The 27,943-nt window shown below is 35.3% G+C and overlaps 1 protein-coding gene and 2 long non-coding RNA genes across 14 annotated transcripts in view; 1 reads left to right on the top strand and 2 right to left on the bottom strand.

Annotated features, from left to right (window-relative positions):
- Positions 1-27,943, top strand: part of LOC117242913 (acetylcholine receptor subunit alpha-like) — a 380,997-nt gene that overhangs the window by 310,432 nt on the left and 42,622 nt on the right. The gene's annotated exons all lie outside the window — the stretch shown is intronic.
- LOC117242914 lies at positions 4,797-7,073 on the bottom strand. Of its 2 annotated transcripts, none has more exons than XR_004495348.1 (3): positions 7,018-7,073; positions 6,552-6,947; positions 4,797-6,347 (listed from the first exon to the last, which is right to left on the bottom strand). It is a non-coding gene; the product is annotated as an uncharacterized LOC117242914 (long non-coding RNA). The 2 variants fall into 2 exon arrangements; XR_004495349.1 differs by having other exon boundaries at positions 6,552-6,913.
- LOC117242915 lies at positions 11,417-12,780 on the bottom strand. The gene is made up of 3 exons (XR_004495350.1): positions 12,427-12,780; positions 11,911-12,200; positions 11,417-11,813 (listed from the first exon to the last, which is right to left on the bottom strand). It is a non-coding gene; the product is annotated as an uncharacterized LOC117242915 (long non-coding RNA).

The following is a 27,943-nucleotide window of genomic DNA, read 5'->3' as shown; positions in this document are numbered from 1 at the left end:
TTTCCAAGATTCAACGTAGCCACTGAAAAGTGCCGCGTTCTGCATACGATTTTATCAGTTTAAATATAAACACGCGCGATCCTGAGAAACATTTGGAAATTATAAATGCGACTTTTGGCAATCTGACTAATGAAAAAGGGAAAAATATACAGAGAGCGTTAGGCGGAGCTTTAGATTAAACAATCGCAAACAGCGATTAACAATTTAATTTATCAGTTTATTAGGTGTTCTAACGAATAATCGAAATATTTCAGTGAAACTCAAAGTTTGTTTAAAACAAAATACAAGTAGTTCGAGTTAAATATTTGCCGCTGCTTTCTACGACTTTAAGCCATCCATCAGGCAAATGATGATGAGATTCCATCACGGAAAAATGCTGTGTCTCTAGACGAGATCGATTATTCAGTTGTGCGCTGAATATATTAAAATATGGGTTGAACAAGTCGTAATTCATCTGTACTTCTGCCATTTATCGAATGCTGCTAACAATAGGTAATAAATCTTGCATTGTTTTTACCAATATGAAAATTACAATAGAATGTAATTTAGCATTATTTATAAAAATTTTAAAAAGAATTATATGTCTTGCATTCAGAGATCGTCTTTTCAACGTGAGATGTCCTAAACGACACAAAGCTACTTCACACGCCAGAAAAATCTACTTATAATTCTCAATGAGAATTGATTGTAAAATTCATCTAAATAAAAAAAAAACATTTTTATACAATGTGAAATACAAAATATACAGAACTTTGAAAATTTACAATTGTTAGCGTTTATCGGTATAATAGAGCAACCTAGTATAAAAGAGAAACTATTGAATTCACATACTTAACCTCTTAACCTACTATTTACGTTCGAGAATTTTGGTCCGCAAACGTAAACAAGCTATTATATATTATATTATATATTATATTTGGCCCGATCATCGTACTACGAGTTATGCCCGTAATATTTACGTTTGGTCCGATCATCGTACTACAGATTATGCCCATAGTTGTAGGTTAAGGAGTTAAACTGCAGTATATTTATACATTACAATACATTGTACATTGCACAAATAAGAAACAACAACGATATATATCACAGATGAAATATAATTGCATTTGTACGTTGCATTGTACGGATATTTACAAATAAAGAACGTCAACGCTATATGTCACACATAAAATGCAACTGTATTTGTACTTTACAGTCATTGTACGTATATTTACAAATGAAAAATAGCAGCGATATGTAAACCACAGATATGTGTGTTTCATAACAAAATTCATAACATAATTCATCGTCTTTTTAATTGATCACCTGCTAATTTCTAATGTAATTTGTTTAACCCCTTAACCTACAACTACGGGCATAGCCCGTAATACGATGATCGGACCAAACGTAAATATTACGGGCATTCTCGAACGTAAATCATAGGTTAAGGGGTTAAAGCAGCTTGTATGGAAAAATTATGCAAAGAATGCTCAAACTCTCATATGCACAACCGTTTTAAATATTTTCCTCTTAAAATCAAAAGAATCGTAGAATGCAATAGATAATAATAATAATAATCATAATAATAGGTAATAATAGTGTTGGAATACAACGATATCAGTCGCATGCGGATAGAGTGTTTGATCATACGGATTCTTCCGTTCGTTGCCCAGCGCCATCTCCACCAGCGTGCGTTCGTGAGATGCACCACGGCAGTTAGCACGTGCATGCTTTTTCAAAAAACGCCGGAAGAAGCGTGAGGATATGGATGGAACATTCTAGATGGGCACGTCGAGAAGCTACTAGAAGGTTCTGTGCCACATTACTGTGTAGAGAGTGGCTCTAAACCTTTTCAAGGGCCATGGGTCACTAAGCCAGTCTGTGAATAACTAGCCAACTGTCTACATTCCAGAACGCACATTTATAACTCTTGAAATAATTGTTTAATAAATATCACATTGTATTATTTCAACACAAACATTGTGTCTTCCACAGAATATTAATCCTAACTCCAAGATTAAATTCTAACAAATAGTAATCATAACAATAATTACAGATAATATAATAATAACAATAATAATAATAGGTAATAATAAGAATCATAATAATAATTATAGATAATAATATAATAATAATAACAGATAATAATAATAATCGTAATCGCGTGCACATTAGAAAAGAAAAGGATTTTAACACGCGGTTTCGTTTGCTTCTCATACTTTCTTTTATAGCTTTTCAGCATAGAACTAGAATTACTGATTAGAGTGGCGAAAACTATACATATGTATATATGTTTGGATGTAGAAAAAATGGCGAAAAGAGTGGCCCGTTTTCATTCGTTGCGCCGGTTTCATTTTCCTTGCACCTTATCGGAATGCGAGTTGTCGAAAGTCTTCCTGATTATCAAAGTGCGTCATCGCGATATTCAACCGCCAAACAAAAGGTTTTTGTTTTCGGATCTGGGTTATCACACAAATGGACCGTGCGGCCCACCTTATTCTGAACAGGTAGACACGCTATTCGAACGAAACGTTTATAATGTGCATTGGCGATATTAATTCGAAACGAGTGTGTCGACGATCACGCTGCTAAAGTTTTCAAAAAATACACGGCTTTCGCAGACAGCATTTTACACGAAGGCTTTTTAATCTGTCTCTAAAATCAAACGAAATATGGATATTTCATGTATTGTAATAAATTTCATTTTACAATTCGTTACGCGTTCATTTATTCGTACAAAGATATTTCTTTCATTATATATAGCCAGCGAGCAATATTATTTCAAAATTTCCATCCTTTATATTAATAAGTTTTTAATGTGCTTGCTATGTTTGCTGCCCATATTTCTGTGGAGCTGTTAAACCTGCTGTGCAAATAACCAAAGAGTTGAAGACTAAATGTCGACCTTTAACTTTCAAACCTGAAACTACTACTGGGAGATTTCATTCGCTTTTATTGATGTTTTATTAACGTTCTTATCAAACACGTTGTGATCAAACTGACATCATTTGGATTTATATTACAGTGAATAGGAATAATTGTTTTATCGCCATTGAAAAATCTAAAGCGCAAACCATTCTACACAATTAAACCACTTGTTCTCCTTCATGGAAAAATAATTTGAAGAATTTTTTGAAACTGCTTCGTGCTTTTCGCAATCTTTTTAACGTGTTTATACTTTGAACTTGGAGTAACATAAATAAATTACAGTATAATAAACAAGCATATACAAACGGACTATATTATTTCATATAATTCTGCGTTCGATCCTAACTTTTGGAACTTTGCAAACCCAGACATCGACAAATATGTTCGACTCTTCCTTTACACTGGGTAAACACGTTTGATCTAGCTTGAAACAAGTTTCGGGATTAGTTTCATGCTCGTTCCGCCTAGAGGCGATTATAGTGTGTAATTTAGAGTGCAATTTGAGTATGAGCCACAATTGCGATACTCCGCGAAATTGAGGCCATTAACTATTACGATACGCTAATTCACCGAATTCACGAAATTTACTTTTCTTCCGAGAGATTGTTCTACGGATATTTACAACGAAATTTTTATTTAAATTACATCAAAATGTTCTGAATTATTTGCAATGTAAATTTATGCAGCTGTCGTTGCTCTTTGAACTCTGAAGTCATTCTGTCTTTGATTTTCGAATGCTTCTGTATCTCTTCAATGATACTATGATATTATGTTAATGATACTGACCAACTTACATTCGTTGGACCATCACACTCATATAAGCTGAATTTATGTTTAAAATACATCATGTCGATTTTCAAGTAATTCACGACTCTGTATCTTAGAAAATAGATTTATTTTTAATACCATAGCTTTTTATTTATTGCCTTCAGTCGGCAGTTTTTAGATCGTGCAGGTTTTCATCATCAAAGTTCGAATGATCAGTTTTAAATCTAGCAAATCACTAACAGACAATTTCTTCATGGCGAGCATCTTCTCTAGAAAAAGCACAGGCTTCATTCGCAATTTCTAGTGCGTTTCTCATTCTTCTAATAAGAAAAAAAAAGCTTCAAATGCATCTTATTCCCTGGCACATTAAGTCGTTTGCAAATCAATTTATTTAAAAGATTTGCATATTTAATTCGGCATACGCGATATGAAATATTTTTGTACAGGAACAAAAAAGTTATTCAGATGGTCTGTTTCAAAAGCATAATTAAATCATACATATGCCTACCTATTCCTACATCACCATAAATCATCTAAAGATGTAGTTTAACGCTCTTCAACCTTCTGTTAGTAATTAACAAAACGTAATGTTTTACAAATTTCTTGAAATTGAAATATCATTCCACTATGACGCACGTTAAAAGGTAAACTGATTTTGCACGAAGCGAAAATTACTCCTATCAATGAAACTTATTACTTAACACTAGAACTACCGATAGTTAACACGAAGCTATTTCTACCAACGAGGCTTGACACATTTATGAAATTGTAGAAGCAATCATTTTGACTGCTGTGGGATTTCTAGTGTTAGCATCTAGCGATCTGGAATTTTCCTGATAACTGATATCATCATATCGAATGATACGCAGTAAAAATTTTCAAAACGTGTAGTAAGTTGTACAAAAGGAGGCAACTGGTTACTTGGGGTTCGACAAACAGATTGCAGAACACTTTTACACTTTGACAAGTACCAGTCATTTTGACTATTGGTATTTGGAGCTTGAATACATAAAAAACAAAATAAAATTCATTATATTATTCTTTTGGTTATCGTTGCGAAAGTCATTACATCATTGCGAAAAAAAATATAACATGAAGTAGGGATTTTAAAATAAAATTGTAAAACCAGTCAATTTTACTGGTGTGGTAGTTCTAGTGTTAAATTACCATCCAAGTATCTTCGAAGTATTCTCATTACGTAGTCCGAGTATCTCCTTAAAAATTAATGAATTTCGCGATTCAACAGTGAGCACCGAGTAACCGAAAACACGTCGAATCAACTTGATTAACATTTAAACGTTCGCAGCGGTGAGAGACGCGGATAAAACGAGGTATTAACAGCGAATTCTACCAATGGAATGCGCGCAGCGTGTTTTACATGCGTCTGACAGCTGCATATCCCAATTTTGTACAAATCTGCTGGTTGATAAACGACAGAACATTGACCTCTCGCTGGAAGCAGCGGCATTGAAGAATTTTCACCGAGTTGGAACGAAACTGTCGAAGACACTGCCCTCCCTCTCTCCCTCCCAACTCCCGAAGAAGAAAAGAAAAAAAAGAAATAAAAGTGGCGAGTATGAAACATAAAAAGAAGTTACGCGTGTTACATGTATCAGGCCACGCTGAACGCGTTACAGGTTCGGTTTTTACGTGCAGTAAAATACACATCCAACGCGGGAGACAAAGAGACAGCGATAAAGAGGAAGATAAAGTCGGCGAGGAAAGAAAGGGCAGAGAGAACGGAATAAAGTCCTGAAAACGTTAATAACGAACGACCGAACGCGGAGACCGAAATCGTTGCGTCCCAGTTTGCGGCACATTGTTGTCGACTTTAAAATCTTGGTTTTGTACGGCTCTAACAACCGGCAACACGACCGACAGTTTCTGTAGCTTTGGAGAAGGTCCAGATCCGTGGTCACGGTCTTCTTTCTCTTTCTTTCCACTCTCCTTCCTCTCTCTCTCTCTCTCTTTCCTGTTTTTTCTTCCAGTTCATAAAGCTAATTTCTTGCTTCATCGTTTTTACAATCGGAGGTCGTTTGTTCGAGGTAGGTGTGTGTAGGTGAAAGAAACGAAATTTTCATCTGCCGACTACTCGCCCTGTCGCTTTATCTCGCCTTCGCCTTAAAACCTTTGCCACCTAACTCGCTATGAACTGCAACAGAATCCTTTCCCTCTTCGTTTCTTCCTTCTCGTGTCTCTTCTTTTCTCTCCTTCTCCTCCTTCTATCGTTCTCACTGCAATCGCCTGATTCGCTTCTTTATTATACCGTGTGTTTCGTGTCCAACCGCGATACAAGAGCCCTTTTACGCCTGTTTTATGTAGATTCGTCGTTATGGCATTCTCTAGTGGGCTTGGACGTTGTTTATTATTCGTACGGTATCTCGTCCCACAGTTTTCGGCAGACCGGAGCAGCAGGATGATAGTTGCTCGAAGGATGTTGCATTTTAATTCTCCTCGAATTCCTGAAAACAGTCTGAGACAGTTTTGGATGTCTTTCAAGCATTGTCCAATGGCGACTTTAGCGGTGTGACAACGACCATACCCAAATCCATGTCATTCTATACCAGCTGACAGTGAACCATTAGGCTTTGACCTGACCTTAGCATATGGTCCAACATTACATTTTCCCCATTACGTAGGGCAATCAGGATCTTCTCCTTGCTCCTCAATACCTACAAACGCAACATATAAAAACTGCAAGCATTCAATCATTGTAATATTGTACTTAATCATTTTCGTGAATACTATACCTACAAAACCTACAAAACTACCTACAAAAATACAAAAGCACAGTCAAGTTAAGCTATAGCTCAGCTACTCCTTTTTTTATCATTAATTTTACGTGACAGCGACATCGTGCTTCTTCCTCTACTGACCTGAGCTCACTGGCCTTTTCCGTGTCATCTCTTCTTACACTTTTACTTTTTTTTCTTCTTGTATTTTTCTTATTCCACCGCTTTGCGTTCCTCTGGTCCTGGTTAGCTGGCGTTCAACTGCTTCTACCGTTGCAGTACGATTCCGGAAGTCCATAGTGTCTCAATCACAACTTCGTACTAGGTTTACGGTTCGATCGCGATGTTCCTTCAATGAGCCAGCAGAATTTCCAGAATTTATCTAGCGTATCCTTTGCTTTCTGCCTCGTTCTATGTACATCCTGTTTCCTACGCGAGTCCTTTGTCCAAACTTATTCACAGACAGACTACCTCCTTCTTACAAAGTATTATTTCCGTCTGAAACTCTATTTTACATATGCTAATTTCGTGTCTGAAACTCTATTGTACATATGCTAATCAACTGTCCTAGATGTAATATCAAAATGTACAACATCATCTAACTAATTACCTGAACATACTACAAAAGAAAGGCTCCATGGAAGAGACTCTAGATCTTCTGAAAGATTTGTACATGTGTAAATCAATTGTCCTAGATGTAATATCAAAATATAAAACATAATCTAACTAATTACCTGAACATTATACAAAAGAAAGGCTCCATGGAAGAGACTCTAGATCTTCTGAAAGATTTGTACATATGTTAATCAACTGTCCTAGATGTAATATCAAAATGTACAACATCATCTAACTAATTACCTGAACATACTACAAAAGAAAGGCACCATGGAAGAGACTCTAGATCTTCTGAAAGATTTGTACATATGTTAATCAATTGTCCTAGATGTAATATCAAAATATAAAACATAATCTAACTAATTACCTGAACATACTACAAAAGAAAGGCTCCATGGAAGAGACTCTAGATCTTCTGAAAGATTTGTACATATGTTAATCAACTGTCCTAGATGTAATATCAAAATGTACATCATCTAACTAATTACCTAAACATACTACAAAAGAAAGGCACCATGAAAGAGACTCTAGATCTTCTGAAATATTTGTACATATGCTAATCAACTGTCCTAGATGTAATATCAAAATATAAAACATAATCTAAGTAATTACCTGAATATACTACAAAAGAAAGGCTCCATGGAAGAGACTCTAGATCTTCTGAAAGATTTGTACATATGTTAATCAACTGTTCTAGATGTAATATCAAAATGTACAACATCATCTAACTAATTACCTGAACATACTACAAAAGAAAGGCTCCATGGAAGAGACTCTAGATCTTCTGAAAGATTTGTACATATGTTAATCAACTGTTCTAGATGTAATATCAAAATGTACAACATCATCTAACTAATTACCTGAACATACTACAAAAGAAAGGCTCCATGGAAGAGACTCTAGATCTTCTGAAAGATTTGTACATATGTTAATCAACTGTTCTAGATGTAATATCAAAATGTACAACATCATCTAACTAATTACCTGAACATACTACAAAAGAAAGGCTCCATGGAAAAGACTCTAGATCTTCTGAAAGACTGGAAAGATTGGTTTATGCAACTTGCTACAGATTCGTTCTGTCCGTGATCGTTCTTAACGTGACACTAATAATCTCCAAAGATGCACACCACCTTAAACACGCAATTGAAAGAAATAATGTAAAATAAACATTTTTTAAAAGATAAGAAACAACTCTGATAGGCGTAACCTGAATGTCATACGTCGATACGTAAACGCAGCAAACACGTTGCTTGTAATTTCTCGGTCGACTCCTGGTCAGTGGCACAGACTGGATAAGCAAGAAGTCATCGGCGAAGGTAATCTGACGAACGATGCAGATGAATGAAGGTGTCTGAAGGATCTGTTGTGCATATCGAAAAGAGCATGGGTCCTACTACACTGGTCTGAAATACCACGGATCTTTCGTATTCGCCGATTTCAAAGGTTTCATCCAGCATTTCAACGAAGGTTTTTTATTCGTCATTTTTCCAATTTCTGGAAATCGTTTTCTCCTTTTGAAAAGCCTGTTAATGCCGTCGTAATGAACGCCCCGCGCGATTGATACCGACACTAAAGCGAAACAATGGTGCCGCCGATCGATCGTGTGCATCCTGGTTACGCTCCTCAGCTACGCGCTCTGAGACAATGCAAATGAAACGGAAGCCATGTCTGCCGCGGCAGGAAAAAATTTATGAGCATTGTCCGTGCTTACCGCGCAAGCTGATTCGACGAATAAAACAGATGAACGCCAATGGAAATGTAGATCGATGCCGGGCACGAAGGTGGACCTGCTGTCGGGGATCAATTTAATTTGACGCTGTTCGCCGATGATCCCGTGAATGGGGACGAACGAGTATTCTTTCAAGCCGATTGTTCCTTCCCTTCTCTTCTCTCATCGTGGTTCTTCATCGAGATTTTTTCGCCTTCTGCGGCGATCTTTCACATTGTTTACGCGTTGAAAGGAAATGTGCTTTCGCGTTAAAATTCACGATATTCGAATCGTTGATCGACGTTCGAATCGGATGGTCGCGCGAGGAATAGCTGACTCGACGAAAGTCTGCAATCAATCGGAACTCAGTAGTTACGTAAATGTGCCAGTAGATAACGTTTATTACGCGTGGATTTTGTTCTCTTCGAGGCTAATTTAATTTAGTAGCAGCAGGATTTAATTTAGTTCGAAAATATGTTGGAAAAAATTGGATATTGTACGTTGAAATAATTTACAGATCAGAATAATACTCGGGTGCGTTTCTTGCGCGATGAAAACTGGTTATAGATACGACTTTGGAAAACCCGAATAATAAAAGAGTGAAACGAAAAAAAGAAGAAAGTTCAGAATAAGAAGAGCAACCTGCTATTAAATATACCAAGAAATTATTAAAAAAAATTTTCTTTTTATATCTCCTATACTTTACATACTTTGCAATTTATCAGCACACATTTATCACATTAAGCACAATTTTTTCAATATGACAAAATAGCACAAGCGGTGTCTTCATTGAGACAATGTTCTTATCATTGAGATCAGTCGATCTGGGTCATTTGCAGATGTTTGCTCGTTTATTAGGTTTACAGGGTATGTTCTTTTCAGCTTACGAGGATCACATATGTTATTATTACTATTCTTTTTTTGTAGCTGCTTAATTATGCCTCGATTGTTCCTTTCTTTACTTTGATGACGATTACAAATACAATCAGTCAGTGATATTAATTATAGTAATTGTAACGCTATTTTTAAGATAGTCAACATATGTCGAAATTGTTAAAGCATACTTTTAGTAATATTATTTTTAATAAAACTCTGAATGTAAGTTTCATCCTGAATACGATCGTTTCATTTTGCAACTAATATCTTTACACTAGCAAATTATTGGAAATATATATGCATAAAGTAGGCTGCAAAGGAAACTCTAAAATCTAATTTTGGTCTCTGATCTTATTTTAGGCAATTAGTACACATTAATAGAAACGATAATTAATATTAATTATTATAAATAAGACAGCAATAATCAAAGATACTGCACAGATACCTCAGTTAGGTTACAGACAACTGATTCAATGTGTCTGTTCGATGTCTTGTATTGACAAATGCATATTTCTGATCGCATCCTAAACATCGATATGCATAAATTTTATAAAACATCAAATTAAAAACAAAGATAGAATATGAGTGACGCAGATGCATAAATTTCTTCCTTTCATTTGAATTTTAACTTATTCTACTTTACGAACAAGAGATATGGCAAGAGATACACGATAAACAGTAGACAAATGATCTCTAAGCGTCGAACTTTGAAAATATTACGAAAATATCGTTTCATGTAACCTTTTTCTGCAATAGCATTTGGTATCCAAAGGCTTACGAATGGCAGTGCATAAGCGAGAAAAGAGAAGAAAGGATGAAATTCAATTTAAAATTGAGCACAGGGAAAATTTGATTCCGTTCTTTATTAAAATTGATCGTTCAGCTTCTAACAAGTTCGTTATTGTAGTCTGGATTTCTCGTATTTTCGCTTCGAAAGATTCGTTGTGGTGGGCGAAGCCTCGCATTTTTCACTTGATCATTAAAATTTTCGACGTAAGCTGTGCGTGCTGGTTGCCTATTGCCAAGCTTTATTAACGCAAAACAACAGTAATAAATTTTGTATAGAACACCGCCCTGCCATTATTAAGCAAACCACGCCGCTTTCGTTAGAACTCGTTTCAAAAGAATCGTAGTGACGCGTGTTAAATTCGCTGAGAACTTATTGTTCAGAAATATGAATTCTGTGCGACTTGATTTTTATTTTAATTAGAACTTCGAGTTATGAAGATCGAGTACAACAGCAATACATCTCTATCGAGCTGTGTGTAAATGTTCGTTCAAAAAGTGGGAAAAATTGAACAGAGGAAGACTATTTTACAACTCGCTTAAAGTTCATGTCAAGTTTTTAATTAATAAACGTTGCTTTCCAACCGATGGCTCGTTTCAATTATTTTTTAATTATACAACGCTCGATAGTTGTTTCCATTTCTGTATTATTCTGTTGAAAATGCTTCAATCTATAAAATAATCGATATAATCAACCGATATAACATTTTGAGGAATTACACGGAAATATTATTTACGATAGCCGCGGTGAATAAACGATATGACAGGATGTATGACATGAATGTGACCTGATCGAATCATTTAATAACGATAATGCAGGTAAACCAAAGTTTATAAATGTTTAGCGCACTCTACATATCAAATTTCTTGTATAACGCGGTAGAAATTATTTATTTCTTTAACATCATTCGATATTTAATACAAGATTTAAAATTATCTATTCTTTCACCTCGTAACATTAATTCTAAACAGCAGTTAACAATTGTTTAACAAAACTATACAATTATACAATTTCCTTCAGTTCTAATTCCCTGTTTCAATTTTTCTCACAGAGAAACGTCCCCGCATTTACAAAATATCGCTCGATGTTACAATCGCAGATCGTTCTGTCTCATAAAATTCGGATCGTTCGTTTGTGTACCATGGTAGTCGCTAAATAACGTTCACAGGTACGTGCGACCTTAAATAAATAAAACAAAAAGAAAAGAAGGGGAGAAAAAGAAGAGCGAGAAGAGAAAAAGAAGGCAAAGAAGCACGGTGACCGAATCGAGGCGTCTCGTTAGTTAAATGTCGTTCATACGGAGCCGCAAATGCTGCTATTAATATTAAGCGGAGCCCAGTGCCAGTTTCAAAGAGATTTCCTTGCTCGTACGAGGCTGCCAGCGCCCTTTGAAAAGAGCCCTTACGGGCCAATGAACCTATGCAAGGGTGTGAATAGAAACACTTGTGAAATTAATGTGCCGGAATGTCGACGACCGGCTGACCCGTATATCGAACGCGAATCTGTGTACTTACGAGGAATTTTTGCCTCGCGACGAGGCCAGAGGTTGAATCCGGGTGGCACGTAATCAAGGCAGAAGGTCGCGCGCCAATTTTTCACGTCGATGTTCGAAATTAAACGGAAGACAGGCTGGCGCACCTGCACCGATTTTGTAGCTGTGTGCGCGTCGGCCAGAGGCAATTTTCTATTTCATTAATTCACATGATAACCAACTCTTCGACGGTCGCGAGAATAAGTCTCCTCTTTTTTTTAATTGGTGTTCGCTGGATCGTGACGCGTCCATTACGACACGGTCTGCATATACCTGTGAACATATAATTCATTTGCTATGAATTTAACAATTTGCGTTCTAACGTGAAACTTTGCGTCCCAGTTCTCATTCGATTTCCTTGCGTTTATCAGCCACTCGTTTACCTCTAGTTTCGCTGCTTCTTAAAAGTTCCGTTCTAAACATATTGGAAATTTATTAAAACAGTCAGCCCTACAATATCACCAATTAAATTAGTAATAATAAATAAAAATAAATTTACCACGATGGCCAGTTGCATCTCGCTACGAAAAACGGAAGCAGCTTTCTCTTTAACCCCATATCTTCTAACTTGTGTACACATTTTCAGATCCGTTTCAAACTTGACCAATATGATCAGGATAGTCGTGTCTCATCACGGTGTTCATGAAATTCCTAAACGTTCTGTACAGTACGAGCGTCGGTCAAATATCAACTGGACCGCGTGTGGCACATCTCCGCAGCGTCAATTATCCACATGGAACTGCGTGAGAGTACAAATAGTTTAGTCAAATGTTTCACAATAAAGCCATATTAAAATCTGTTTGTACCTATGGGATCCAACTATGGGGAAAAGCAAGTAATTCCAATATAGAAATTCTTCAACGATTCTAATCAAAAACTCTAAGATCCTTAATAGATGCACCTTGGTATGTTACCAACGAAACGATACATCGCGACCTTAAGATACCTACAGTTAAAGAAGAAATATCCAAATTCAGTAATAAATATAACAAAGAGTTAACAACCACCGGAATCCATTAGTTACTCAATTACTTGACACGACGGATCAGATCCGCAGGCTAAAAGGGCATTATCCTCCAGATTTAAACATTAGATTCAGCTAGAATCAAATATACGATTGTTGAGAATTTGGGATCTTAAGAGTCGAAATAACGGCATAGAAACACTAAATTTACACTTAGAATTCATATTAGAATAGTTATATATTTATTGAATAAACGATTTCAAAGATATTCATCGATACACACTTGCACGCGTCTCACCTTCTTCCACAGCAGACTGTTAACTGAACAGTTTACGTTCCTTTGTTTTCGAGACGCCACGCACACACACACTTCCACACACTGATATTCACATACAAGTATCACTACTGTGCAGCTAACCTAGTCTAGCACATAAAATTATACATATCTCAATAACGATAATCACTTATTATACACGTTATAGCACCACGCCAGAATAATTTACTTATAATTCTCAATAAGAATTGATTGTAAAATTCTTCCAAAGAAAAAAAAAATGTTTCACAGACGTTCCACTGCGCGTGCTGCACTGTTTATCGTTTCTTCGGTAGATAGCGCAATGAGTGAGGAAACTGTACGTCTTCGGTTACACAATGCACGATTATTAAGCTTACTTTATTTGAGGGCGCAAAGACCACTGGATTTTTGTGTAGATCGCGATTACGGTTTGGGAATGAAACATTAGCAAGAAACGTTCAAAACACATTTTATCTGCGACGCCTCGAGACAAGTGTAACACCAGCAAACGTGGAAGCTGTTGGCAAACCGATCGAGCACGATCGACGCGCGAGGATCGACGAAATTTGCTCGAAAGTTAAATATTGGTCGTGGGAGCGTGGTTTCCATTATTCGGAGAGTTGGAGATCCGCAAAATCACGAGCACCGAAAGAGGCAGCAGCAGGGCGATGTTTCAACCGCAACGAAGAAGTAGAGCAATTCGCGTGCGATTGCTTTCTGACCCAGCTCTCCACTTTCTGTGAAACTGCAATGAAAAACTTAGCAATCCGACGGCAAAAGTGTACAGAGAAAAACGGGACATATACGTAAAAAAATAAGTCGGTTGTTCTTCTTGAAACATTTTACCTAAGTATAAAGTTAGCAACAGAGTGCGGTTTGTATTTGACCGAGCCTCCTGGTGATATACACGGTGATCTGGCAAATTATCTTCTTTTTCTCAACGTGAGAAAACCATCGCAATCTTAGACAGTAAGGTCTAGTTATTGTATTGCAACGTACAGGGTGTTCAAAAGAAGGGTCCATGAATTATAGTACTCACCAAGAGGAGCAAAAAATGTCCAGTCCACGTGGGTCCTGCGATCAATCCTTTCGACGTGAAATCGACTTTTATCATTTACAAACATTCGATGTCACGAGCGAGTTTCTTCTTCGAACGTAAACAGAGAGAGAGAGTGATTGAGAAGTGCGTTAGCTGAACATTGTCAACACAAAATCATTACTAATATCAACAGAGATTACTTCATAGAGGCAAACAAAATAAAAACCTTCTTTGTTACAGCAAATGTTCGATATGTTTTCCTTCCATTGCAATGCAAAGCTCACGTCCACGTATCGTAGGTCGCTTGTGTTGACAGCCTTGAGCCAACGTACTTCTGAATCAATCTCTTTGTTTACGCTCGACGGAGGAACTCGACAACGACATTCAACGTTCTGAAATGATAAAAATGGATTTTACCATCGAACGGAATCGAACGGATTAATCGCAGCACCTGTGTTGATAGTACATTTTTTTGCTTCCTTCGATAACCACCATAAGCCCCGTAAAGGCTTTTTTTCAACAGCCTGTACAATGTCAGAGCCTCGTTAAGATGATTATGGTTTTTTTCCCTGGGAAAAATCATCGTTAAATCTCAAAAATGTTTTAACGAAATAAAATTTTAAGTCGATGCTTGCAAATGACTGAAGTATTTTTGTTATAATTTGGGCTAGAGCTAGAGCTATAACTTAGGCTAGAGAGAAGTATTAGGTTGTCCGAAAAGTGTCTTTCTTTCGCAAACATGTTTTTTAATGCACCTTCATATAAACGTGAAATCAAGTCTGTGAAATGTCGCGGTGTTTATCTCAACGTAACAAAATGGATCGTACGTAATTCGACAAAATAATATAAAACAAAAAAACGTTGTGCGTCTATTATTTCCTCATAAAACGAAAGAAACTTTTCGGACAACCTAGTAGTTTACCTGAAATTTAATAATTTGCAAAAATAATAATATTATAATTTGTAATAGACGAGAAATTATCCACTGCTTACGTATTTAGTAAATTTGGAGTTATGTGATTCGTAATAGCATTAACAAGGCATTTATATACGTTACAATAAAATATAATACTTTTATTCACAGATAAGTATTTGATAGCTACAGGATATGTTGCGATGGAAGATGGCTATTTCGTAAATCGCTAATAGAAAGTGGATAAGTAACATAGTAATTACGAGGTACCTATAACATAGGAAGAACGACAAAACAATTTAATCGAAGCCTATTTTTAAAAACTACAGATATTATACGTGAAAAGTAAATTATTTGATTACTGCAGAAACAATTTACTAATTTTAATAATATGTATATATCTAAGCATTAAATACAGCTTATACAATTAACATCTGAGAATGTCGACAACGACAATTCCGTAATATATGTACACAGAATTATTTGTTGTATTCTTTATTTATTTCTACAAATAATCAATTCTGAAATCCAATTATTTATGTAAAATGTATACTCTCCAAATAATACCTGGTGACGTTTATGCTACGTACAAAATAATTGAATCTATTATGCAGGAATTGCACTTCTTTACCTACTACAAAATATTTCCCATGAAACTTTCACTTTTTATGCAGATGTAAACACATTTCGTTTTTGTTTAACATGCAAATCTTGTTATTAAATAGGTTTTGGAGTTCGATATTTAATTGATTCACACAGATTTAGTTTTATATACTCTGTATTTCATCACCATGTACAACCATTTCAACATACTCTCTGATAATTAACACGTGGTACACGGGGAAAAACGAAGGAGCGTCGTTAGTAGTCGTACCAACTTTGCATGTAGGAACTAGTGATCATACCAACCTAACATTCCCCTCAACAAATCTCCCATCTGCTCGTTTCGTCTTCCTAGGAACACATTATCATTGCATTGAGCGCGATAACGAACTAATATAGAGTATGAAAATTTTTTAAAGTTCTTTAAAATTACAGTACTTTCAAAAATACGAGAACATACGATAATTGCACCCCAGTGCCTTTTGATGACTGTGGTACACGTTATATACACATATTCAGAACCACATGCATATAACATATAACGTCATATGAGAACGTGCAAATTTAGATGTTTATATATATACACACACACATTTATGTACACATGTATATAACCGCAATGCGGTACGAAGTGATACAAATGCAGCAGAAAATTGAAATGTAGTATTAGTGAAATAGTACTGTCCTTGTAATAATAAAATGTGTTATCAAGAAATTATTTCTTGCCATTTCACAATAAGTAATTGTACGTATATGTATATACTTATTTATTTCTTCTATTACAATATTATTTAACCATAGAAACAAGGAACTTTGATCGGTACTCTGTATATCGGTACTACGTCATTTTCTATAATGTGTTAGATAATATCATAAATTTGGTTCCAAGAGATAGTTATAAAAGATTGGTATTATGTGAGTATGCGAGACTGAATTTCGCAGATGGTAGAAATGGCCAGGAGCTATCGATACGAAGATACTAGCGTTGCAAGAACGATGATATGGTACGGCGGTGTATTTTATGCTTCAGACCTGGAGAATCATAGTGAGTTTTCGTGTATTCAGACGAAACATCTGCCATAAATGTTTTACACACATAAATATTTTACTATTGGGAAGTATTATCCATAGAATATTGACGACTATACTATGACGTACCTATAATACGACCTACCTATAGGTTACATTTAAACATTTTTAATTCCAAAATCTTTATAAATTACAAATATCTTCAAGCACGCTCCTATGTCCATAAAATTTCCATAAATCAGAGTAGAGAAAATTCGTAGGATAAGGATAAAATGAAATGTCAGGGAGCGTACGAGTATTTAATATTTCTCTGCGAGACGAGCTTGCAATATTAAAATTAAAAGGGATATTAAATCTATCAGAATATAAATGGTATTGATAAATCTCGTATCTCGAATTTGACAAAATATATTAAAGGGAGGGCGGAACGAAACGAAAGATGCAAAGAAATGAAGCGAATTCTACAAATACTCGATACTACGTGAACGAACGCTTAATATAAGAATCTTTAGCAACAACGCTCACGAGTTATTCATTTAACGCGTGTACGTCCATATTAGCGTTAAATACTCAGCTCACGTTTCTGCCAGATTACTCTGATTACTGTATTGTCCAACGGTCTCTGTGAGTAACGGGTGCAGCAGCGAACACAACGTTTTAACATTGAACATACGAAGCGGCAAATGCCTATCCTAAAATTCCCAGGATGTTGATGATAATTCGTTTCTCCTAACGAGTTTTCGTAATTTAATTTCTCAACGCGTTGCATTACACACACGAGCTGCGTAAACAAGGTGCAGCGATGTGTTTGATCGCGCGTTCGTGGTAACCATAATAGCGTATAATTCGCGTTAAAGGTTGCGAAATAATATCGATAAAATAAAATACAGAGGGAATGCAATCGTTATAATTTTTAATAATGGAAGCGACCTCTGCTCAGGTTCTGTGCCACTCTAGTCCTGTCTCTGTAAATATTAATTTGCATAAAAATTCGCAGTCTGTTTAATGCCAGAGAGATTACTTGTATTAAATTACGGATTTTACTTATTATAATTTTTATAGGTAAAACGAATCTCTGTGCAACGTCTATATCGCTCCATTCGTGTGTATAAAAATATTAATTTGTATAAAAACCCGAGATCAATTCAGTGCCAGAGGGTTGACTTGTAACTTACTGATTTTACTTATCTTATTAATTATCTTATTATCTTATCTTATAATTTTACGTATCTTTAATAAATAGAAATATTATAAGTTCTGTATCGGTCCATTTGTATCTATAAAAATATTAATTTGCATAAAAAACCGCGGTCTAACGAATATCAGAGTTTTGCGTTCCATTGAATCAGATTATACGATCGAGTTGCAAGTTACTGAAATTTTATTTACTACAATTTCCCGCAAATTCACAGTTGAGTCGAACAATTCTTAAGCATTAACTCGATTTAATAATCACGAGAGATTGTGTCATTTTTATGCATATTTTTATGCAATGAGAATTTTAACAGCTGCAAGAAGGAGAAATTTTCTCCTTTGCCAAGGGCTCTAAAAAAAGACTGACGTGAAATAACAAGGCTGAAAGTACTCCTGATACAATATAGATCAACGTAGCTGATTTTCCTATTTTCATTGTAGCTTTAACTTTCAAACTTAATTAACCTCAACGTATTAACAAAATGTACGTTGTTTAAGACATTTCGCAGACTTTACGTGAAATATGTGATATAAAACCAATTATGAACTGTTACGTTGCAGTGTATTTACACGAGAAAATGGAAGGTAGAATAATCGCGGAAATGTAATAAAGTAACACATTCCCGTTCGCTATTCACCGAGATTGTTGTTTGCTGAAAAGAAGAAAAGAACAGAAATATCTGTGTAGCCACCGGGGCTGGTTTCATAAGCGTAAAAAGAGAAGTCTTAATGAAAGAATTGTGAAATGGACTTTATTGTGAATTTAAACGTCCCTGTGCCCTGCTTCTACTACCAAAATATTTTACGTACTGTAAGTAAAACGTCGAGAGCAAGTTTATCGAACTATCAGTCGTACTTCTATTAGGTTGTCCGAAAAGTGTCTTTCTTTTACAGACACGTCTTTTACACCAATGCATCTTTGTACAAACATGAAACCTAATCTATCAAACGTTGTGATCTTTATCTTGATAGAATAAAATGGATCATACGTAATTCGATAAAATAATATGAAACGAAAAATATTGTGCATCCATTATTTCCTTATAAAACGAAAGAAACTTTTCGGACGACCTAATACTTACGTTTTGCGCACACTGCTGTGAATAATTTATAGACTCAGTCACATTTTCCGTATTATTCCTTCGATATTTCCAAGAAACCACTGATCATGTCAAGAGAAATTCTTTTTTTAAAGAGTAGATTGAATATCAAGCGATGTTACATGGCGAATTATTAATATACTGCGCTATTCTCATTGATACGTAGAATATTTTCCAATGAAACATTTCTCAATTTTTGCGTTTACAGTGTTTTCCACGAGCACTGTTCAATTTTTCTTTGTTGTATCTTCAGATTTGTATTATATCACGACACGAAATTGTATAAACGATTTTGTTAATTTTTGTTTTAGTATTACGAAGAATCTGACAATAGTCAGAGTTTATAGTTATTAATTTATAGTTATTATTCAGTTTTGAGTTTATAGTTATTCATACTATTATATTATATATGTCGAGTTAACATTGAGGCTAGGGACGTTTAACGAACTTTCATTTGGCTCAGGCATGTTTAATATACATGTCGGAGATGAAAGGAAAACCGGAGCCTTCCCTTTGCAATTTTGGGAAAGTCTTCTAATGCTTTAGCCTAGATTTTATCATAGCTGTAATTAAGCAATTGTTGTCATTTGTAATTGTTCGATATTTGTGATAGCGAAAGTGGGTTCGAGGTGACAACTGGTCGCCGAACGTAGCCACGGTCACGGGATAAACGTTTTGCCTAACGAAGGTGTGGATCGGTTGTATAGTTCTCCCTAGAAATCACATAGAATTGTACTTTGGAGATGTCGATATAATGGGACACACGTTGTATTAGGAATCAAACTCCAGACAGAAACTGCCTAGCAACGGCGTTTGGATCTTTCTCGATGCTTCCAAAGAGTATACAACAAACTCTTGACAGAAACTGCCTAGCAACGGCGATTGGAACCTTCTCGATGCCTCCAGCGAGCATATAACAAACAAATGCAGTCGTACAGCGAAAAAGATTTTCATCAGTTATTCATTCGTGTGATCGCCTTGGAAAGTGATACATCGAGCAATTTACCGAGTGTCTCAGCAATCGTATTTTTTTGTGTTTAAAATTATTCTACGCATAGTAAAGAGTTATCCCGTTGACCGTGGATTCATTTGAACCCAGGAACATTGTTAATAGCGTTAACTAAATTCATTATTCGTAAAACCTATTAATCGTTGATCTCATTATTCGTTAAATTTATTATTCGTAAAACATATTATTCGTTACTCTTATTATTCGTTAAACTTATTATTCTTTAATCTAATCATTAGTTAAATTTATCGTTTGTTAATCTTATCATTCATTAAACTCAATATTCATAATATTTTGTAAAATCTTGTATATTCGCGTAAATATAATCTCTGTTTCGTAAAACGATGGCTAATTTAAACGAAGAATCGTTACGCGCCTTAAATTCTAATGTTAACCCGACATACATTATAGATGATAGTTAATGGTATAAATATGATTATTACAGAATAAAGTTCACTAGCAATAAACAATTTCACTGCACAATAATAAGTTCTTACTACAGATTTATATTATAATAACAATGACTACTTAGTCACTAAATGAATATAATAATAATTCACAAGGTGATTATATGACTATTACGGAATTTGACAAACAACCGTGACGATTAGATACTCGAGATGCTAATGACAATAATCTTAGGTTCAATGACGAATACACAGTCAACAAGATAGCAAATGCACTTCCTTACTTGTCAAAAGTCCAGGTCGAACTGAACCCATGTACTTTACTATGTATCTTTCTGCACATACAACTATGTCTTTTAAGGAGAGCTATACAACTACGTCACACCTCTTTTAGGTAAAAATTACGTTTTTAAAGCTACGTTTAGCGACCTTCACCTGTCACTTCGAGCCTAAGCCTCTTGTCACAAATCTCGGGCATACATAATCGAATTAAACGATAAACAACTACTTCTAAGTTTGATTATTTAAGTACAGCTATAATAAAAAGTCTAGATTAAAGTATTGGGGATTTTTCCAAAATTTCCAAAAGAAAGGCCCCGATGTTCTTTCATCTCTGACATATATAATATAATTACTATAGTTAATAATAATAATATAATTAATATATATAATAGTGTGTATAATATATACATGTAAATTCTATGGAATTCAAACTACACGCCAATCGACATTTTTACTTTTGTTTGGTTTTACCGGTCGTTAATTGCTGAATAGAATAAATCACGAGAGAAGAACGGTAATTTAGGACTTAGAAAATCGATTCTCCATTTTACAAGTAAAACTCGTAGTAGATTTGTTACTAACTGTTAGTGTATTTAATTTAATTATTCCTAAAATAAACTCGATTTTCCAGAATCGATCGTCTGATTTACCCTAAGGATTTACCTTATTACGTATATACAGGGTGGTTGGTAACTGGTGGTGGTGGTAAGGGGGTGATTCTACGCGAAAAAAGAAGTCGAAAATATAGAATAAAAATTTAAAAATTTTTCAATTTAAAAAATTCAAAAGATAACGTCAATCGAGACAACGATCTACAGTGAGATCCGTTATAACGAGACGCGATAAAGTGCACGCGTACCGAGCGAAAATTCAAAGTCGATTTTCTCGAAAACAAAGCCTCAAACGAAAAGTTTTTATTCTATATTTTCGACTTCTTTTTTCGCGTAGAATCGCCCCCTTTCCGCGTGTACCACCAGTTACCAACCACCCTGTATATATGTAAATTCTATGGAATTCAAGCTATGGAATTCAATCGACATTTTTACTTTTGTTTGGTTTTACCGGTCGTCATTTGCTGAATAGAATAAATCACGAGAGAAGAACGGTAATTTAGGACTTAGAAAATCGATTCTCCATTTTCCAAGTAAAACTCGTAGTAGATTTGTTACTAACTGTTAGTGTATTTAATTTAATTATTCCTAAAATAAACTCGATTTTCCAGAATCGACCGTCTGATTTACCCTAAGGATTTACCTTATTACATATATAACATAATATCTCATTAGCATGATCACGCGTTTCCCTCCAGACTCTCCATATAAATTTTATTACGCGTGGCTTGTACCTCGTCCGCGATTCCATTCAGTACCATGATCGAGCCAGAGACTGGCAAACGAACAAAAATATAACTTGACGCACTAATCTTCAAAAATATCTCGGTATCTACAAAATTAATTTCGCCGGTTGTACAGCCGGCGTGAAACGAAACCATAGCCGAGAAACAATTCGCCGAGATTCCCCCCATGAACGCATTAGCTGTGTCGTTTCCCGTGAATATTGCAAGCATCGAATTGACGTTGGCGAAATCACGTTTTAACGCAGCATGCGCTCGTCCTGTGCGTTCTGAATTTAATACGAGGGTCGTTCTAAGTATGGTAGCTTCCTCTCTTCGAAGCAGACAGGATTGGAAATTCCAAGCGGCCGGAGGAAGACGAAGCAAGTGCCAGGAGACTTCCGTTTGCCAACCGCGAACCCGTTAGCTCGGCTACTCCTTCGAGAATAGAATCCAATTTAAACATGGCACGATTCCCAAGTCATGACACCGACTCGGCCTAACTGGCGCATACTCGCCAGCTCTACTTCTGCGCCCGAAATGTAACAGCAAGATATACGCCACGAAATTCGGGCTTGTAAGTGTCAAGGGCTGGCACGTGAACGAAAAGCAAATATTACCGCCAGTGACCTCGTTTCACGCAAACGTCCTTCTCTTTTACTTTACAAATACGTGTTACAACTGTTACTCGTCCTCTACACGAGTTTCACGAGGATAACAAAATTGACGATCTTTCGTGTCGAACAAATATCGCCAATGATGCGCTTCCTATCACAGACGTTTGAGAGCTACGTCACGGAAATCCTAAGCTCGTGACGCGAATATTTTTGCATGCAACGTAATGATACGATATTCTTATCTAATGCAAAAATTGTAAAAATTTTCGCGCTGTGAACTTGGAAGTTCTGCGACGTGCGTTTACAAGCATTCTGATGCAGGAGATTGCATTGTTAATGTTCGTTGAGGTTCTAAAATGGTGAAAAGGAAGCAACGATTGGGATAATTCTTTTTATACAAATTCATCATAATCCTGTTGCTTTGAATTGTTTTAGAACTCAGCTGGTTTTATTATACGTGTTAGTTTATTAAACAGACGAGTGACAAAATTGTAATAGTCGGTGTATGTTAAAATCACTTCAATTCATCATAATCCTGTTGCTTTGAATTGTTTTACGACTCAGCTGGTTTTATTATACGTGTTAGTTTATTAAACAGACGAGTGATAAAATTGTAATAGTCGCTGTATGTTAAAATCACTTTAAATACAAGTACAAAGATACCGTATGCAGGTCGTTATAGTTGCTCGCTCAATGTTACTGTTCAACTCTATGCTCGCTATTCGACTGTACGACTCGCTATAATGATTCGCCATAATGATTCGCTATATTGCTCCGCTATACTTTGATTGTCCTAGAGAGCACGTTCGTCTATTTGTAGCAACTCCGGTTGACGATTACAAATAACAGCGTTAATATTTTGTTTGGATTTCGTTTACCTTTCAAGAAAAAATAATGTTGACACTCCAAAGCACAACAATATGAGTCACTCCCGATTCGAATCGTCCGTTGACTCGTGTGCCGCTACAGGGCCAGTCGTGTTTTCTTAAATAAATTTCCTGTACCGTATGAAGTTTTCCATTACGATGATACATAGGAAAATATAAAAATATAATTGAGGATCGATATTCTATTCATCTACCTCGTTTTCTGGCTGACTTTGACTAATTTGTCGCGACAAAATGATATAAAGGGTAGGAGACCCGGACCATCCAAGAACTTGAAAAATGTGACGTAAAAGAGAATAATTTGCGTCGGGAAAAATGTCAACAATTTTTCGAGGAAGAAATTAAAAAATCAGCGAGTACATAGAATGTTCTTAAAAAATGAAGGATAATAAATTATTAATTATTACGTAACATAGGAGCCATTTGTTCACTCTAAAATATACATTTAAATATTGTAAAACTTCAAAGCAGAAGTATGTATTTCGCGAAGATAAAAATGAAACATGTAATTAATCCTTGGAAGATAGAAACGACATATGTAATTAATTCCTAAAAGATAAGAATGACATATGTAATTAATTCTTGGAGGATAAAATTGCTTTTGAGATTTATTGGTCGCCTGCATTGTTAGACTTTATTTCTCCATGGCATATTAAAATGCTAAATTGGCCATTTTCAGTATAATTGAGTCTAATTTGGTAAATAGAAATACGTTTTATAATGTTTTATGGTATCGTTGTTACAAGTATGGTTTTAAGTGGTTCCATATTTTCTACCCTAACATTTATTTCCACTTATGAGCTGCTCAATTCTATACACACTGTACACGGCCAATATACCAACAACTACCAATAGCACAATACTGACATTTGCGGACGACACAGTTGTACTAGTCAGGCACACTAACCCTGCAACAGCAGTCACATTACTACAAGAAAATATCACAAAAATAGAAAAGTGGCTTAAATAAATTAAAGCAAACCTCGATAAATGCAACCACATTACATTCACACTGTGAAAACAGATACCACCAAACATTATACTGAACGGCGCGCACATAATACAAACAAGGCAAGTCAAATACTTAGGACTCCACTTAGATACACGATTCACATGGAAACAGCATATTAAATCTATAATAGACAAAATACAGACAACAAGGAGACAAATGTATTGGTTAACAAGTCGAAAATCCAAACTAAGCATAGAAAACAAATTAAAAATATACAAAACGATCGTAAAACCAATTTGGACGTGCGGAATACCACTTTGGGGAACAGCAGCAATGAGCCATATAAGCAAAATAGAGACAATCCAAGCTAAAATTCTTAGATCAATTGTAAACGCCCCATGATACGTTAGAAACGAGGACATACGGAAAGACCTTGGAATACCAACGATCAAGGAAGAGATTAGCAGATTCGCAAGAAGGTACAGAGAAAGAATAGCAACGATAGGAAACGATCAACACAAGTATAGAAAGAAGACTAAAAAAGAAACACTCAGCAGGATAAAGGATAAAGGATATATCCTAACAAACACGAAGATGGTACCCCATTGGGGGTAGCCACCCACAGCTAAAAAATCAAACAGCTAAAAAATTCTACCAAATGTCCAAATTGGACAAATTGTGAATGTGAAATATTAAATAAAAAAAAAAAACTTATGAGCTGCTGGATAATAGCTACGTTTTTCACCCTGACGTTAATATGTGTAATAAGCATACCATCCTGTAACAAAGAGACTAAGAAACATATTCAATATGTATCAGAAGTAATATTTATTTATTTCATTCACATATATTGTAATTTTAAGTAGGAGCAATGAACACTTATTAATAAAACAAAATATAATACTAAAAAAGAATTGCGATAAAACTGATCAAAACGATGAAACAAATAAATGGAATTAAATGGTAGTGCAAGTATAATTAAACCTAACTTCTTTGTTCCATTTTGGTGAACTGAAAAAGTTGCATAGCACAAAATATGGTAATATGTATAATCATTAAACAACACAAGAGAATCATATGAGAAACCTTATTTTTCATTTTACATTGACACGTGTATAACAAACAAATCATACCATGTACACAGATAACAGGTAATCTTCATTTTCGATCATTTCATATTAAAATTCACTTATTTAATCGTAAAGTATCATGAAAATGAAAAAAACCAATGAAAATGTACTTGTCGGAATTTTCTCCTCTGATCTCTGATTGCTGTCACAAGCTGACAACAGACAATCTCTTTGATTTAAAGAGGCGAGAATATAACATCTCAAGATTCTATAAAAATAGATTCAATTTCAAGCGTTCAATATTCAATAAAAAGCAATTCAAATAAAAGTCAATTTCTAATTGAGCGAAGTCGTTAGCGTAAAATTCAATCGGATGGAAATTCAATGGATAAAATATGTTTTATGAATATTTCACGACACAATGGAAGACGAATGTAACAAAGAAGAATTTCAACGAATGGTTTGCTCGAGAGAACGGGAAACTTTTTGCCATTTAATGGCCATAGACACGTAATATAACGATAAAACTTTATTTCGCGATCATCGACAATTACACGAATTTTCCTTAAGGACAGGAAACTCGGCGAATTCTAAATTGCACGTCGAACGTTGCCGCGAATTCTAGCGCAGTTAATGACGATGACTTTCTGATCGTTGAAAAGACACAAAGACGTACGCTCGTTGAGGTTGAAGAGGTGCACGGGCCAACGTACCTCTAAAAACGACACGGAGGGAAGTTCTATTCATCGAGAAATTGGAGAGCAGTCTAGTAGCGAAGGCTTAACGAATTCCAGCTTTCTATAAATATTTAGCTTCAGATGTTGCTTTGGTTTTAGTTTGACCGTTTCACGATGCTCGCTCACTGCTACGATCTTTAGGACGAGAGGATTTATTCGAAATTCTTCGCGTTCAAGATGATTACACTCCTTCTCGTTATATATAATTTGAAGAGAGACGATGAGTCAAATTAGAAATGAAACAGAATTCTTAATTAACTTTGGTTCTGACGTTCGTGTTGAAAAATATAGCGAGAAGAATTACATTAGAGGACACACGAGGCGCGAATCGAGACGTAAATGAAATCGTGCAAATATACGATGCATCAAATATAACTTTTGCTTCTAATATAATTTTCATAAATATTTGACAAATAATATTTCTGCGTGAAATATTCTTCTATCGTTATTTTTAAATAGATTTTAATATACTATGATAAATTACTATTTAATCTATTTATAATTTATTTAATTTATTCAATTTATTTACGAAAAACTATTTATGCAAGTTCATATTTTTATGAGGAAGAAGGAAATGAAACCTAAGCAGAAGTTAAGTTAAATATTCTGGATATTTTTACATTTCCAAGTTTGCTATTACTACACGAAAATCTACTAATAACCATCGCTAATATCGCAACTAATATGCCACTTAATGAACGTAAATTGATGAATAATATTGAACACGATGTACGTAATCTTTGAACGCAACAGTTTTGTTACAAGTCGAGTCCGCGTCCCAGAATCACAAGAAGTTTGCCGATTTAATTAAGAAAATAGCGTGCCTGGCGTTTTAAATCGAACAGTCGAACGAAAAACTAATAAAAAGGTGATACGTAGGAATTTGCATAAAGCTCGGCGGAAGCGACATCATGGAATAATAATCGAATTTAATTTCCACGTAACGCAGAAACGCGAGGAAAATGATTGGAAGGAAGTGGAAGCTAGCCAGTGGAAAATAACATCGTTCCGCATAAAATCCGTGATTACTCTGATGCGCTTTCGCTCTATCGTAAAATTGAACGAGAGAATATCGCGCTTTCTTTCTTTCGTCAATTCAGTCGCGTCACAGCATCGTTTAATTGCATCTAGTTTCCCTTCATTTGGATATTACTCTTCCTACAGTAAAATAAAATGCGTTTCTCTTTTTTTCAATTTACCTACTGACAGTTATTAATTATTAGCAACTACAGTTGTATACAATTGTATTTCATCTCGTTGGCCTACGACATAGACAATATTATGTTGGACTAGCACGCTACATATTTACCTTTGCTATCATAAATATGTACAACGTTTAGCAATGTGTAAGTTATTAAACGACTACAGTTGTATGCAATTGTATTTCATCTCGTTGGTTTACGATATAGACAATATTATGTTAGACTAGCACGCTGCATATTTACCTTTGCTATCATAAATGTGTACAACTTTTAGCAATGTGTGAGTTATTAAACGACTACAGTTGTATGCAATTGTATTTCATCTCGCTGGTTTACAATATAGACAATATTATATTGGACTAGTGTTTACTGTTTACTTTTGC

The sequence above is a fragment of the Bombus vosnesenskii genome, unplaced genomic scaffold (assembly GCF_011952255.1).
Source record: "Bombus vosnesenskii isolate JDL3184/JDL3185 unplaced genomic scaffold, Bvos_JDL3184-5_v1.1 scf7180000016281, whole genome shotgun sequence".
NCBI classification, from domain to species: domain Eukaryota; kingdom Metazoa; phylum Arthropoda; class Insecta; order Hymenoptera; family Apidae; genus Bombus; species Bombus vosnesenskii.
Note: the sequence above shows the minus strand (reverse complement) of the source record. Positions and strands in the feature narration are given on the sequence as shown.